A 13,985-nucleotide genomic window follows, 5' to 3' on the forward strand; every position below is an offset into this window, starting at 1 on the left:
AAGGTAATACATTTCTATATTTGTTTTCAAAAATGCTTATTGAATATTCAATAATAAAACAGATTTTTTTACACTATTTTATTCCATATTCAGGTGATTCTGGTGGTAAAAAAAAAAAAAAAAAATCTTCCTACCAATGAAAACAGACATAACAGTTTCCCTAGGTTGGGAAGATCCCCTGGAGGGGGCCACAGCAATTCCCTCCAGTATTCTTGCCTGGAGAATTATAAGGACATAGGAGCCTGGTGGGGTATAGAAAATAAGGTCACAAAGAGGCAGAGAAGATTGAAGTGACTTATCAAGCATGAGCATTTCATTTTCAAATCTATGTCTTGGTTCTAAGACAGTATAAAATTTATTTAACTTTTTATAATTAAAATAATATCAAGATAAAATGTTAAAGGGTTATTTTTTCACATTTTAAGCTTATAAATAGCGTTATTTTAACACTGAGGTAGGGCTTTCCTCATGGCTCAGTGGTTAAGAATCTACCTGCCAATGTAGATGATGGCTAAATCCCTGCATCAGGAAGGTCTCCTGGAGAAGGCAATGGCAAACCATTCCAGTATTCTTGCCTGAGAAATCCTGTGGACAGAGGAACCTGAAATATATATATATTTATACACACACACACACACACACACACACATATATATATCACATCTTTATCCATGCATATGTTGATGGACACAGGTTGCTTCCATACCTTGGCAATTGTAATAATGCTACTATGAACATTAAGGTGCACACAAATTAGTGTGTTTTCTTTCTTTGTATATATACCGAATAATGAAATTTCTGAATCATTTGGTAGTTATATTTTTAGCTTTCCAGGAAACTCCATACTGTTTTCCACAGTGTCTGCACTAATTTACATTCTCATCAATACTGCATGCAAGTGTACTCTTTCCTGTACATCCTCACCAACATTTACTGTATTATTTCTGGTGATAGCTGTTCTGAGAGTTGTGAGATGATATCTCAATGTGCTTTAATTTGCATTTATCTGATGGCTATCTTTTTATATGTCTGTTATATATATATATATATTATATTATATAAATATATATATAACTTCTTTTTATACGTTTGTTGGCCATCTGTATGTCTTCTTGGAAAAATATCTATTCAGGTCTTCTGCCCATTTTTAATCAGGTTGTTGTTTGATGTTGAGTTGAATGAGCTCTTCATATGTGTTGAATATTAATCGTTATCAGTCATATTATTCGCAAATATATTCCCCTTAATAAGTTGTCTTTTGTTTGTAGTTTCCTTTGCTGTGTAAAAGTTTTAAAGTTTAAATAGGTTTATGTGTTCATTTTTTCCCCTTTAATTTCCCATGCTTTAGGTGACAAATTCAAAAAAATATTGCTCCAATTTATGTGAAAGAGTGTTATGCCCATGTTTTCTTCTATGAAATTTATAGTATCTGGTCTTTAATACTTTCTTATTTTATTTTTTTACATAGTGTTAGAGATTATTCTTTAATAGTAATTGAGTCTTATAGAAATATATATATATATATTTTGAAATTGTGTAACTTTTTTTTTAATTTTATTTTATTTTTAAACTTTACAATATTGTATTAGTTTTGCCAAATATCGAAATGAATCCGCCACAGGTATACCTGTGTTCCCCATCCTGAACCCTCCTCCCTCCTCCCTCCCCATACCCTCCCTCTGGGTATTATACTCCAACATGTAAATCTTATCTCTGTACAAGTAGACAGTATATTCAAATTTTCTAAATATTATATTACAGAAAACTCATAGAAATAAGATTAAAGATAAGTAGAAGGGTATAAAAATTAAAATGCACATTATTTTAATTACCTAGCTGTGTAATACAGATTTCAGATAATTAAGACATTTCCTGGGATTCATAACTATAAGTTCCTATATGAAGCAAGGGTTTAAATTCTAAGTGACTTTAAAAAGTCATGATTGTGTTAGAAAGTGTTCTAGTTTCATTCTTTTACAAGTGGTTGACCAGTTTTCCCAGCACCACTTGTTAAAGAGATTGTCTTTAATCCGCTGTATATTCTTGCCTCCTTTGTCAAAGATAAGGTGTCCATATGTGCGTGGATTTATCTCTGGGCTTTCTATTTTGTTCCATTGATCTATATTTCTGTCTTTGTGCCAATACCATACTGTCTTGATGACTGTGGCTTTGTAGTAGAGCCTGAAGTCTGGCAGGTTGGTTCCTCCAGTTCCATTCTTCTTTCTCAAGATTGCTTTGGCTATTCAAGGTTTTTTGTATTTCCATACAAATTGTGAAATTATTTGTTCTAGCTCTGTGAAAACTACCGTTGGTAGCTGGATAGGGATTGCATTGAATCTATAAATTGCTTTAGGTAGTATACTCATTTTCACTATATTGATTCTTCCAATCCATGAACATGGTATATTTCTCCATCTATTAGTGTCCTCTTTTATTTCTTTCATCACTGTTTTATAGTTTTCTATATATAGGTCTTTAGTTTCTTTAGGTAGAAAATTCCTAAGTATTTTATTCTTTTTGTTGCAATGGTGAATGGAATTGTTTCCTTAATTTCTCTTTCTATTTTCTCATTCTTAGTGTATAGGAGTGCAAGGGATTTCTGTGTGTTGATTTTATATCCTGCAACTTTACTATAGTCATTGATTAGTTCTAGTAATTTTCTGGTACAGTCTTTAGGGTTTTCTATGTAGAGGATCATATCATCTGCAAATAGTGAGAGTTTTACTTCTTTTCCAATTTGGATTCCTTTTATTTCTTTTTCTGCTCTGATTGCTGTGGCCAAAACTTCCAAAACTATGTTGAATAGTAATGGTGATAGTGGGCACCCTTTTCTTGTTCCTGACTTTAGAGGAAATTGTTTCAATTTTTCACCATTGAGAATAACGTTTGCTGTGGGTTTGTCATATATAGCTTTTATTATGTTGAGGTATGTTCCTTCTATTCCTGCTTTCTGGAGTGTTTTTTTTTTTTTTTTTAATCATAAATGGATGTTGAATTTTGTCAAAGGCTTTCTCTGCATCTATTGAGATAATCATATGGGTTTTATTTTTCAATTTGTTAATGTGGTTTATTACACTGATTGATTTGCAGATATTGAAGAATCCTTGCATCCCTGGGATAAAGCCCACTTGGTCATGGTGTATGACCTTTTTAATGTGTTGTTGGACTCTGATTGCTAGAATTTTGTTAAGGATTTTTGCATCTATGTTCATCAGTGATATTGGCCTGTAGTTTTCTTTTTTTGTGGCATCTTTGTCAGGTTTTGGTATTAGGGTGATGGTGGCCTCATAGAATGAGTTTAGAAGTTGACCTTCCTCTGCAATTTTATGGAAGAGTTTGAGCAGGATAGGTGTTAGCTCTTCTCTAAATTTTTGGTAGAATTCATCTGTGAAGCCGTCTGGACCTGGGCTTTTGTTTGCTGGAAGATTTCTGATTACAGTTTCAATTTCCGTGCTTGTGATGGATCTGTTAAGATTTTCTATTTCTTCCTGGTCCAGTTTTGGAAAGTTGTACTTTTCTAAGAATTTGTCCATTTCTTCCACGTTGTCCATTTTATTGGCATATAATTGCTGATAGTAGTCTCTTATGATCCTTTGTATTTCTGTGTTGTCTGTTGGGATCTCTCCATTTTCATTTCTAATTTTATTGATTTGATTTTTCTCCCTTTGTTTCTTGATGAGCCTGGCTAATGGTTTGTCAATTTTATTTATCCTTTCAAAGAACCAGCTTTTGGCTTTGTTGATTTTTGCTATGGTCTCTTTTGTTTCTTTTGCATTTATTTCTGCCCTGATTTTTAAGATTTCTTTCCTTCTACTAACCCTGGGGTTCTTCATTTCTTCCTTTTCTAGTTGCTTTAGGTGTAGAGTTAGGTTATTTATTTGACTTTTTTCTTGTTTCTTGAGGTATGCCTGTATTGCTATGAACTTTCCTCTTAGGACTGCTTTTACAGTGTCCCACAGGTTTTGGGTTGTTGTGTTTTCATTTTCATTCATTTCTATGCAAATTTTGATTTCTTTTTTGATTTCTTCTGTGACTTGTTGGTTATTCAGCAGTGTGTTGTTCAGCCTCCATATGTTGGAATTTTTAATAGTTTTTGTCCTCTAATTGAGATCTAATCTTACTGCATTATAGTCAGAAAAGATGCTTGGAATGATTTTTTTTTTTTTTAATTTGCCAAGGCTAGATTTATGGCCCAGGATGTGATCTATCCTGGAGAAGGTTCCATGTGCACTTGAGAAAAAGGTGAAATTCATTGTTTTGGGATGAAATGTCCTATAGATATCAATTAGGTCTAACTGGTCTATTGTATTGTTTAAAGTTTGTGTTTCCTTGTTAATTTTCTGTTTAGTTGATCTATCCATAGGTGTGAGTGGGGTATTAAAGTCTCCTACTATTATCGTGTTATTGTTAATTTCTCCTTTCATACTTGTTAGCATTTGTCTTACATATTGCGGTACTCCTAAGTTGGGTGCATATATATTTGTAAAAGAATGAAACTAGAACACTTTCTAATACCATACACAAAAATAAACTCAAAATGGATTAAAGATCTAAACGTAAGACCAGAAACTATAAAACTCCTAGAGGAGAACATAGGCAAAACACTCTCCGACATATATCACAGCAGGATCCTCTATGACCAACCTCTCAGAATATTGGAAATAAAAGCAAAAATAAACAAATGGGAGCTAATTAAACTTAAAAGCTTCTGCACAACAAAGGAAACTATAAGCAAGGTGAAAAGACAGCCTTCAGAATGGGAGAAAATAATAGCAAATGAAGCAACCGACAAACAACTAATCTCAAAAATATACAAACAACCCCTACAGCTCAATTCCAGAAAAATAAGTGACCCAATCAAAAAATGGGCCAAAGAACTAAATAGACATTTCTCCAAAGAAGGCATACAGATGGCTAACAAACACATGAAAAGATGCTCAACATCACTCATTATCAGAGAAATGCAAATCAAAACCACTATGAGGTACCATTTCACACTAGTCAGAATGGCTGCGATCCAAAAGTCTACAAGCAATAAATGCTGGAGAGGGTGTGGAGGAAAGGGAACCCTCTTACACTGTTCATGCGAATGCAAACTAGTACAGCCACTATGGAGAACAGTGTGGAGATTCCTTAAAAAACTGGAAATAGAACTGCCTTATGATCCAGCAATCCCACTGCTGGGCATACACACTGAGGAAACCAGAAGGGAAAGAGACACGTGCACCCCAATGTTCATCGCAGCACTGTTTATAATAGCCAGGACATGGAAGCAACCTAGATGCCCATCAGCAGATGAATGGATAAGAAAGCTGTGGTACATATACACAATGGAGTATTACTCAGCCATTAAAAAGAATACATTTGAATCAGTTCTAATGAGGTGGATGAAACTGTAGCCTATTATACAGAGTGAAGTAAGCCAGAAAGAAAAACACCAATACAGTATACTAATGCATATATATGGAATTTAGAAAGATGGTAAGAATAACCCTGTGTACGAGACAGCAAAAGAGACACTGATGTATAGAACAGTCTTATGGACTCTGTGGGAGAGGGAGAGGGTGGGAAGATTTGGGAGAATGGCATTGAAACATGTAAAATATCATGTATGAAACGAGTTGCCAGTCCAGGTTCGATGCACGATACTGGATGCTTGGGACTGGCGCACTGGGACGACCCAGAGGGATGGTATAGGGAGGGAGGAGGGAGGAGGGTTCAGGATGGGGAACATATGTATACCTGTGGCAGATTCATTTTGCTATATGGCAAAACCAATACATTATTTTAAGTTAAAAAATAAAATAAAAAAGTCATGATTGACATGTGGAAATATATAATATAATATATTACATTGACAGAAGGGACAAAACAATATCATCTGAAGTAATGCATAAAAAACATTTAACAAAGTTTTCTGTCCCTTCATTATATATTAGAAAAAAAAAAAAAAAAAACTAGAGACAGGCGAAAATTACCTTAACTTTATGAAGGGCATAATGAAAAAATCCCCAACTAAAAACTGTAACTTTAACAGTAAAAAACTGAAAGTTTTTCATCTCACATTGGGAACAAGACAAGGATGGCACTCTTAGCACTTCTGTTCAGTATAGTACTGGAAGTTTTAGCCAGAACAACTAGACCAATAAAATTAGAAGCCTTCAGATTGTAAAGGGAGAAAAAAAGTATCTCAGTTCACAGATGACAGAATTTCATATGTAGGAAATTTAAAAAAAATCTAGAAGAAGCTTTTATAACTTATAAACAAATGCAGCAAAGTTGAAAAACACCAAGTCACCACATACAAATATCATTTGCATATCTATACACTTACAATGAACAATCTGAAAGCAAATTAATAAAATAGCCCCCTTTACAATAACACACACACAAAGAATAAAATACTCTGGAAAAAGCTTAACTAGGGAGTGAATAAATTGTATACTGAAAATTACAAAATGTTACTGAAAGAAATGTTTTCTTCTTTTTTTTTGTTCCTTTTTATTTTATTTTTTAACTTTACAATACTGTATTGGTTTTGCCATATATCAACTTGAATCCGCCACAGGTATACATGTGTTCCCCATCCTGAGACACAAGTGAATGGAAAGACATCCCAGGCTGATAGATTGGAAGACAATATTGTTAAAATGTTTACACTACCCAAAGTAGTCTATAGATTCACTGAACTCCCTATCAAAAGCCTAATGTCATTTTTTTGAGAAATACAAAAGAATCATCCTAAAATACATATGGAATCACAATGACCCTGGTGAGCCAAAAAAATCTTGAAGAAGAAAACAACACTGGAGGCCTCACATGTCCTGATTTCCAAACATATTACAGAGCTAATATTTAGATATAATGAATTGAAATATAGCACCACACATTTAAAACAACTATCATTAAAATATAATGAGCTTCTAATTGATCTATTCTATTTATTTACTACAAAATAGGTCTTTAATCAATTTCAGAAGATATAAATTCTTCAAAAAAATTATTGATCATTCTATTCTATTCACCTATTTTCTTATTTAGTTTCTTGCACATTGGGTGCCAGAGATAACACTATGAATTATTACAGCAATATTACAGGGCACTACTTTATAAAGTCTTGTTAAAGAAAGCAGAGTGTGATTAAAGGTCTAAAATATTCAAAATATTATATATTAATCTCACAAATTGTTAAATTTTGCTTAAACTTACTAATTCTGAAACACTATTTTTTTATCTGCAAAAATTTCTGTAGTTTTTAATTGCTGAATTTCTCTAGCATCTCCAAAACTAAAATTTACATTCAAATATTAAGTTAGACACTTGGGAATTGGTTTAACTCTTTCATTATCCTAGACAATGTTTTAGGACAGATAAAGCAAAGGGACTTTAAAAAAAATAATAATAAACAAATATTGATTATGGACTCTCTGGTTATGAAGCCTTTTATAGGGGCCAACTAGGGATTAAGATGGCAGAGTAGGAGGAAATGGAATTTGTCTCTCCTATAAACACATTAAAAATACATACAAATGTGGAACAACACTCATGGAAAATTAACTAAAGCCTGGAAAAAAGACTATCATACAACCAAGGCTGTGAAACAAGTCTATACAAAATTAGGTAGGATGGGAAAAGAAGGAATAGGGTGGGAACTTCTGACCCCAGGAAGGGACTCAGAATTGAGGGAAGACTACATAGGTGAAGATTGTCCAAAGGGAAAGAGCCATTTGACACCTATATTAAGTGTTCCTACCCTGAGATCCTGGGTTCGGTCCCAGGGTTGGGATGATCCCCTGGAGAAGGGAAAGGCTACCCGCTCCAGTATTCTGGCCTAGAGAATTCTGTAGACTGTATAGTACACGGGGTCACAAAGAGTCAGACACACTGAGAGACTTTCACTTTTCACCCTGGGATCCAACATGAGGAAGACAAATCCTCTTAATTGTTTGCAGGACTGGTGGGACTAACAAGAGGGTTGTGAAAAGCCAGGATTTTACTGGGGAGGTTTGCAAATATGCTTGATTACTCCCAAAAGAGGGCAGAGAGGGTGGGTCATAACTTCACAGAGGTGACTGGCCAGTTTTCCATGATTGCCCCGCCTGAACCCAGCCTGAATCAAGTGGCCATTCCTGCAGCAGTTGCTTCACAAAACATTTCCACACTGGAGCAAAGGCTGCTACAGTCAAAAAGAACCTCTACTGTGAAACAAGCAGCTCAGCCTGAAGCAGCATCTGCAAAGAGCAGGAGCAGCCATTACTGGTTTTTACAAGGGCAGTGCTTAGGAAGCAGTCTGTCTGTGGCTGAGAGCAATAGTTCATGCCCTAACTGGGGCTTCCCTGGCTACTCAGCTGGTAAAAAATCTGCCTGCAATGCAGGAGACCCTGGTTAGATTCCTGGGTCGGGAAGATCCCCTGGAGAAGGGATAAGCTACCCACTCCAGTGTTCCTGTGCTTCCCTGGTGGTCCAGAGCAGACAGTGAAAGAATCCACCTGCAATGCAGGAGAACTGGGTTGAATCCCGAGGTTGAATCCCCTCAAGAAGGGATAGGCTACCCACTCCAGTAGAACTGCCTGGAAAATTCCATGGACATAGGAGCCTGACAGGCTACAGTCCATGGGGTCAGACAGGACTGAGCGACTATGACTTTCATGCCCTAACCCATGCCAAGTGATTACACAAGCCTATCTTGCTCCAGTACTACTCCCTTCTGGGGTAAGAGTGCTGATGATAAGAGGGGAGAAAGCACACATTTAAGAGAGCAGACCTGGCTTGAACCAAGTCTAAGGGCTTCTGCCCCAGCCACATGGGAGCCAACTCAGACCTCAATAGGGCAGTGACAGCCGGTTTAGGAGAGAATCCCAGCTCACACTTGAATCTGATCCTAGTTCCTGCATCTCCAGCCCTACCTCTTATCAAGAAAACAGCTGCTGTCACACCCCAAGGAAAGGCTTGACTCCCTGTTCATGTCAGATGCAGCACTCTCATCAAAGGCAGTGGGCATGTGCAGATGGTACAGGGACACTCTTACATAAGGGCTCTTTTTCGAGACCACAATAGGTAACTGTTTTACCTAATTTCATAGAGATAAGAAATGTTAACCAAAATGAGAAGACAGGTATTACTTCCAATTTAAAAAGCAAGAGAAAATCCCTGAAAAATTACCTAATGAAACCAGAATAAACAGTTTTCCAGATAAAGAGTTCAAAGTATTTGTAATAAGAATGTTAACTGAGTTAGGGACAAGAATAGATGTACACAGTGAGAATTTTAGCAAGAAACTAAAAATATATAAAAAAGAACCACTCAGAACTGAAGAATACAGTAACTAAAAACAAACAAACGAACAAAAAACCACTGAAATGAATGAGCAGAAGACTAGATAATAGAAAATATCACAGGTGATTTGGTGATTTGAAAGATATAATCTTAAAAATTATACAATCAGATATAAACACCATGGTAACCATAAATCAAAAACCTGTAATTGATACACAAAAACCATAGAGAAAGGAATACAGGTATCAGTTCAGTTCAGTTCACTTCAGTTGCTCAGTCGTGTCTGACTCTTTGTGACCCCATGAAACACAGCACCCCAGGCCTCCCTGTCCATCACCATCTCCTGGAGTTCACCCAGACTCATGTCCATCGAGTCAGTGATGCCATTCAGCCATCTCATCCTCTGTCGTCCCCTTCTCCTCTTGACCCCAATCCCTCCCAGCATCAGAGTCTTTTCCAATGAGTCAACTCTTTGCATGAGGTGGCCAAAGGACTGGAGTTTCAGCTTTAGCATCATTCCTTCCAAAGAAATCCCAGGGCTGATCTCCTTCAGAACGGACTGGTTGGATCTCCTTGCAGTCCAAGAGACTCTCAAGAGTCTTCTCCAACACCACAGTTCAAAAGCATCAATTCTTTGGCGCTCAGCCTTCTTCACAGTCCAAGTCTCACATCCATGCATGTCCACAGGAAAAACCATAGCCTTGACTAGATGAACCTTTGTTGGCAAGGTAATGTCTCTGCTTTTGAATATGCTATCTAGGTTGGACATAACTTTCCTTCCAAGGAGTAAGTGTCTTTTAATTTCATGGCTGCAGTCACCATCTGCAGTGATTTGGGAGCCCAAAACAATAAAGTCTGACACTGTTTCCATTGTTTCCCCATCTATTTCCCATGAAGTGATGGGACCAGATGCCATGATCTTCGTTTTCTGAATGTTGAGCTTTACGCCAACTTTTTCACTCTCCACTTTCACTTTCATCAGGAGGCTTTTCAGTTCCTCTTCACTTTCTGCCATAAGGGTGGTGTCGTCTGCGTATCTGAGATTATTGATATTTCTCCAGGCAATCTTGATTCCAGCTTGTGCTTCTTCCAGTCCAGCCTTTCTCATGATGTACTCTGCATAGAAGTTAAATAAGCAGGGTGACAATATACAGCCTTGACGAACTCCTTTTCCTATTTGGAACCAGTCTGTTGTTCCATGTACATGTACCACTAAGTAAATCATCAAACCACAAGGGAAGAAATTTTAAAAAAGAAGAAAACAAAGAACTTCAAAAACAGTGGGATATCAAGGAATAAAATTGCAATAGGACATATCTATCACTAATTATTTTAAATATTGATGGATTAAATGGTCCACCCTAAGACATAGGGTGGCCGATCAGATTAAAAAAAAAAAAAAAAAATGAAGACCCACCTATATGCTACTTGCAGGATACATACACAGAAAATCAGAGGATGGAAACAGATACTTTATGCAAATGGAAGTGACAGAAAGCTGGGGTAACAATACTCATATCAGACAATAAAGACTTTAAAAATGCCTATAACAAAAAAGGACATCCTATAATGATAAAGGGATTAATACAAGACAAGGACATTACACTCATTATCATATATGCACCTAATACAGGAGCACATAAACATGTCATGCAAATATTAACAGACATAAAGGAAGAAAGTGACAATAATACAGTAATAATAGGATATTTTAACACCTCAATCACATCAATGAGCAGATCATCTAAATGGAAAATCAATAAGGAAGCAGTGGTCCTAAATAACAAGATAAATAAAACTTTACCTGCTCATCAAGAAGTAAAGAGAAAGGATCCAAATAAAGTAAGAAATGACAGAGGTGAACTAACAACCAATAATGCAGATATACAAAAAGTCATAACAGGATACTATAAAGTTATTTGCCAACAGATTAGTCAGTTTAGAAAATGGACACATTTCTAGAAACATACAATGAGCCAAGCTGAATCAGAAAGAAATAGACAACCTAAACGGACTAATCACTAATTGTGAAAATCTATTTGCAATAAAAAACAAAAAGTAAAATAAAAAAATCCTCTCATTAAATGAAAGTCTAGGACTGAATGGCTTCACAGGGGAATTCTATCAAACATATAAAGATCTAATGACTATACTTCTCAAACTCTTCCAAGACATTAAAGAGAAAAGTATCCTCTCAAATTCATTCTACAAGTCAGTCGTTACCCTATTACCCAAGCAAAAAACAAACAAACAAACAAAATTCCAAAATTAAAATTACATATCAATATCTCTGATGAATACAGATGCAAAAATTATTAACACAATACAAGCTAATCAAATTCAACAATATGTAATAAGAGTCATACACCATATCATGCTGGATTTATGCAGAGACCCAAGAATGGTTTAATATTTTCAAGTCAATCAATGTGATATCCTCCATTAACAAAAGAAAGGACAATATAACATAGTCATCTTAATGGATGGAAGAAAAACTTTTGACAAAATCCAACATTCATTCATGTTAAAAACTCTCATCAAAGTTGATATGTGCTCAGTTTTTCTGATTCTTTGCAACCCTATGGACTATAGTCTTCCAGGTTCCTCTGTCCATATTTTTCAGGCAATAATACTGGAGGGGGATGCCATTTCCTCCTCCAAATCTTCCTGACCCAAGGATCAAACCTACATCTCCTGCAGCTCCTGCATTAGCAAGCATATTCTTTACCTGCTGAGCCATCAGGGAAGCCCCCAAGTTGGTATAGAGGGACCATATCTCAACATAATAAAGACCATTTATGACAATCTTCCCTGGTGGCTCAGATGTTAAAGCGTCTGCCTACAATGCAGGAGACGTGGGTTAAATCCCTGGGTTGGGAAGATCCTCTGGAGAAAGAAATTGCAACCCACTCCAGTACTCTTGCCTGGAAAATCCCATGGATGGAGGAGTGTGGTAGGCTACAGCCCATGGGGTCGCAGAGAGTCAGACGTGACTGAATGACTTCATTTTCACTTTCATGACAAATCTACAGCTAACATCATACTGAAAGATTAAAAATTGAAACCCTTTTCTCTGAAATCAGAAACAAGACAAAGTTGCTCATTTTCACCAGTTTTATTTAGCATTTTTGGCTTTGAATGTCTGAGCTATAACAATCAGAAGATGAAACAAAGACATCCAAATTGGAAGTGAGAAGTAAAACTGATTCTATTTGTAGATGTCATGATGCTATATATAGAAAATGCAAGAGCCTCTACCAAAAAGCTGTAAGAACTAATAAATGAAGAAAACTAAAACAATAATTTGTGAAGATACATGCACTCCTATGTTCACAGCAGCAATATTTGCAGCAGCCAAGATATGGAAGCAACCTAAGTGTCCATCAACATATGAATGGATAAAGGTGATGTGATATACACACAATAGAATAGTAATCTGCCATGAAAAGTATGAAATTCTATCATTTTTCAATGACATGGATGGACTTGGAAGGTAGTATGCACAGATAAATAAGTCTGACAAAGACAACAACTTCACAGTGTCACATATGTAGAGTCTAAAAAATAAAACAAATGAATATATATAAGAAAATGGAAATAGTCTCACAGAAAGTAAACTGGTGCTTACCAGTGAGAAGAAAAATGGGGAGAGGGACTTGATAGGGGTAAGGAATTAAGAGATACAAGCAACTATATAAAATAAAATAAACTATATAACTAAATAAAATAAATAAATAACAAAAATATATTGTACAGCACAGAAAAATTCATCCATTATTTTGTAAAAACTTTAAATGGAGTATAGACTATAAAAGTATTGAATCACTATGTTGTACACCTGAAATTAATATAGTACTGTAGAACAACTATACTTCAATTAAAGAGAAGGTGAATAAAGAAGTGATCATGCTCTCTAGTAATTCAATTTTATACACACACTCACTCACAGACACACACACTGGCACACACACACACACACATATGCACACTACCCAATAGAAATGCTATAGAAAAGTATAGAACCAACTGAGGATTGAGTTAAGGTATTAAGGGAAGTCCAGGATACCTTCATAGGTGACATAATGATTAGTCTGGATTTTATAGGATGAATGAGTATGTGGAACGTGGAAAAAAAGCCTTTTTCTTAAACCAAATGTGCCGGGAGGGAAATTTGTCTACAATTATGAAAGAAAACAAGTTATTCCGTGATCTGTAAGTAGTTGGTCACTATAGAGTATAAAAATGTGTTGATTAAGAAGTAACAACTGAAGTCAGAGTATAAGTGTTTTCACATGAAAAAGTAGTATTTACTTTAGGAAATCTGTCTGTGTACATTTGTATATATATCAACTTGGTCTAAAATAGTTAATATAATGCCTATTATATCAGGAAGGAGTTGTTGTTGTGCAGTCGCTAAGTCAGCTCTGACCCTTTGTGACCTCATGGGACTGCTACACACTAGGTTTCCTGTCCTTCACTATCTCCCTCAGTTTTCTCAAACTAATTTCCATTGAGTCAGTGATGCAATCCAACCATCTCATCCTGTGAAGTACCCTTCTCTTCTTGTCCTCAATCTTTCCTAGCATCTGGACCTATTTTTTTTTTTTTTTTTTAATAATGACCTCACTGTAAGCTATATTAGGAAATGCTGCTGCTTTGACGCCACAAAGAAAAGATAAATAATAAATTCAATTTGATATTGGAGTCTT

This window comes from Bubalus kerabau, chromosome 12, assembly GCF_029407905.1.
Source record: "Bubalus kerabau isolate K-KA32 ecotype Philippines breed swamp buffalo chromosome 12, PCC_UOA_SB_1v2, whole genome shotgun sequence".
Taxonomy (NCBI): domain Eukaryota; kingdom Metazoa; phylum Chordata; class Mammalia; order Artiodactyla; family Bovidae; genus Bubalus; species Bubalus kerabau.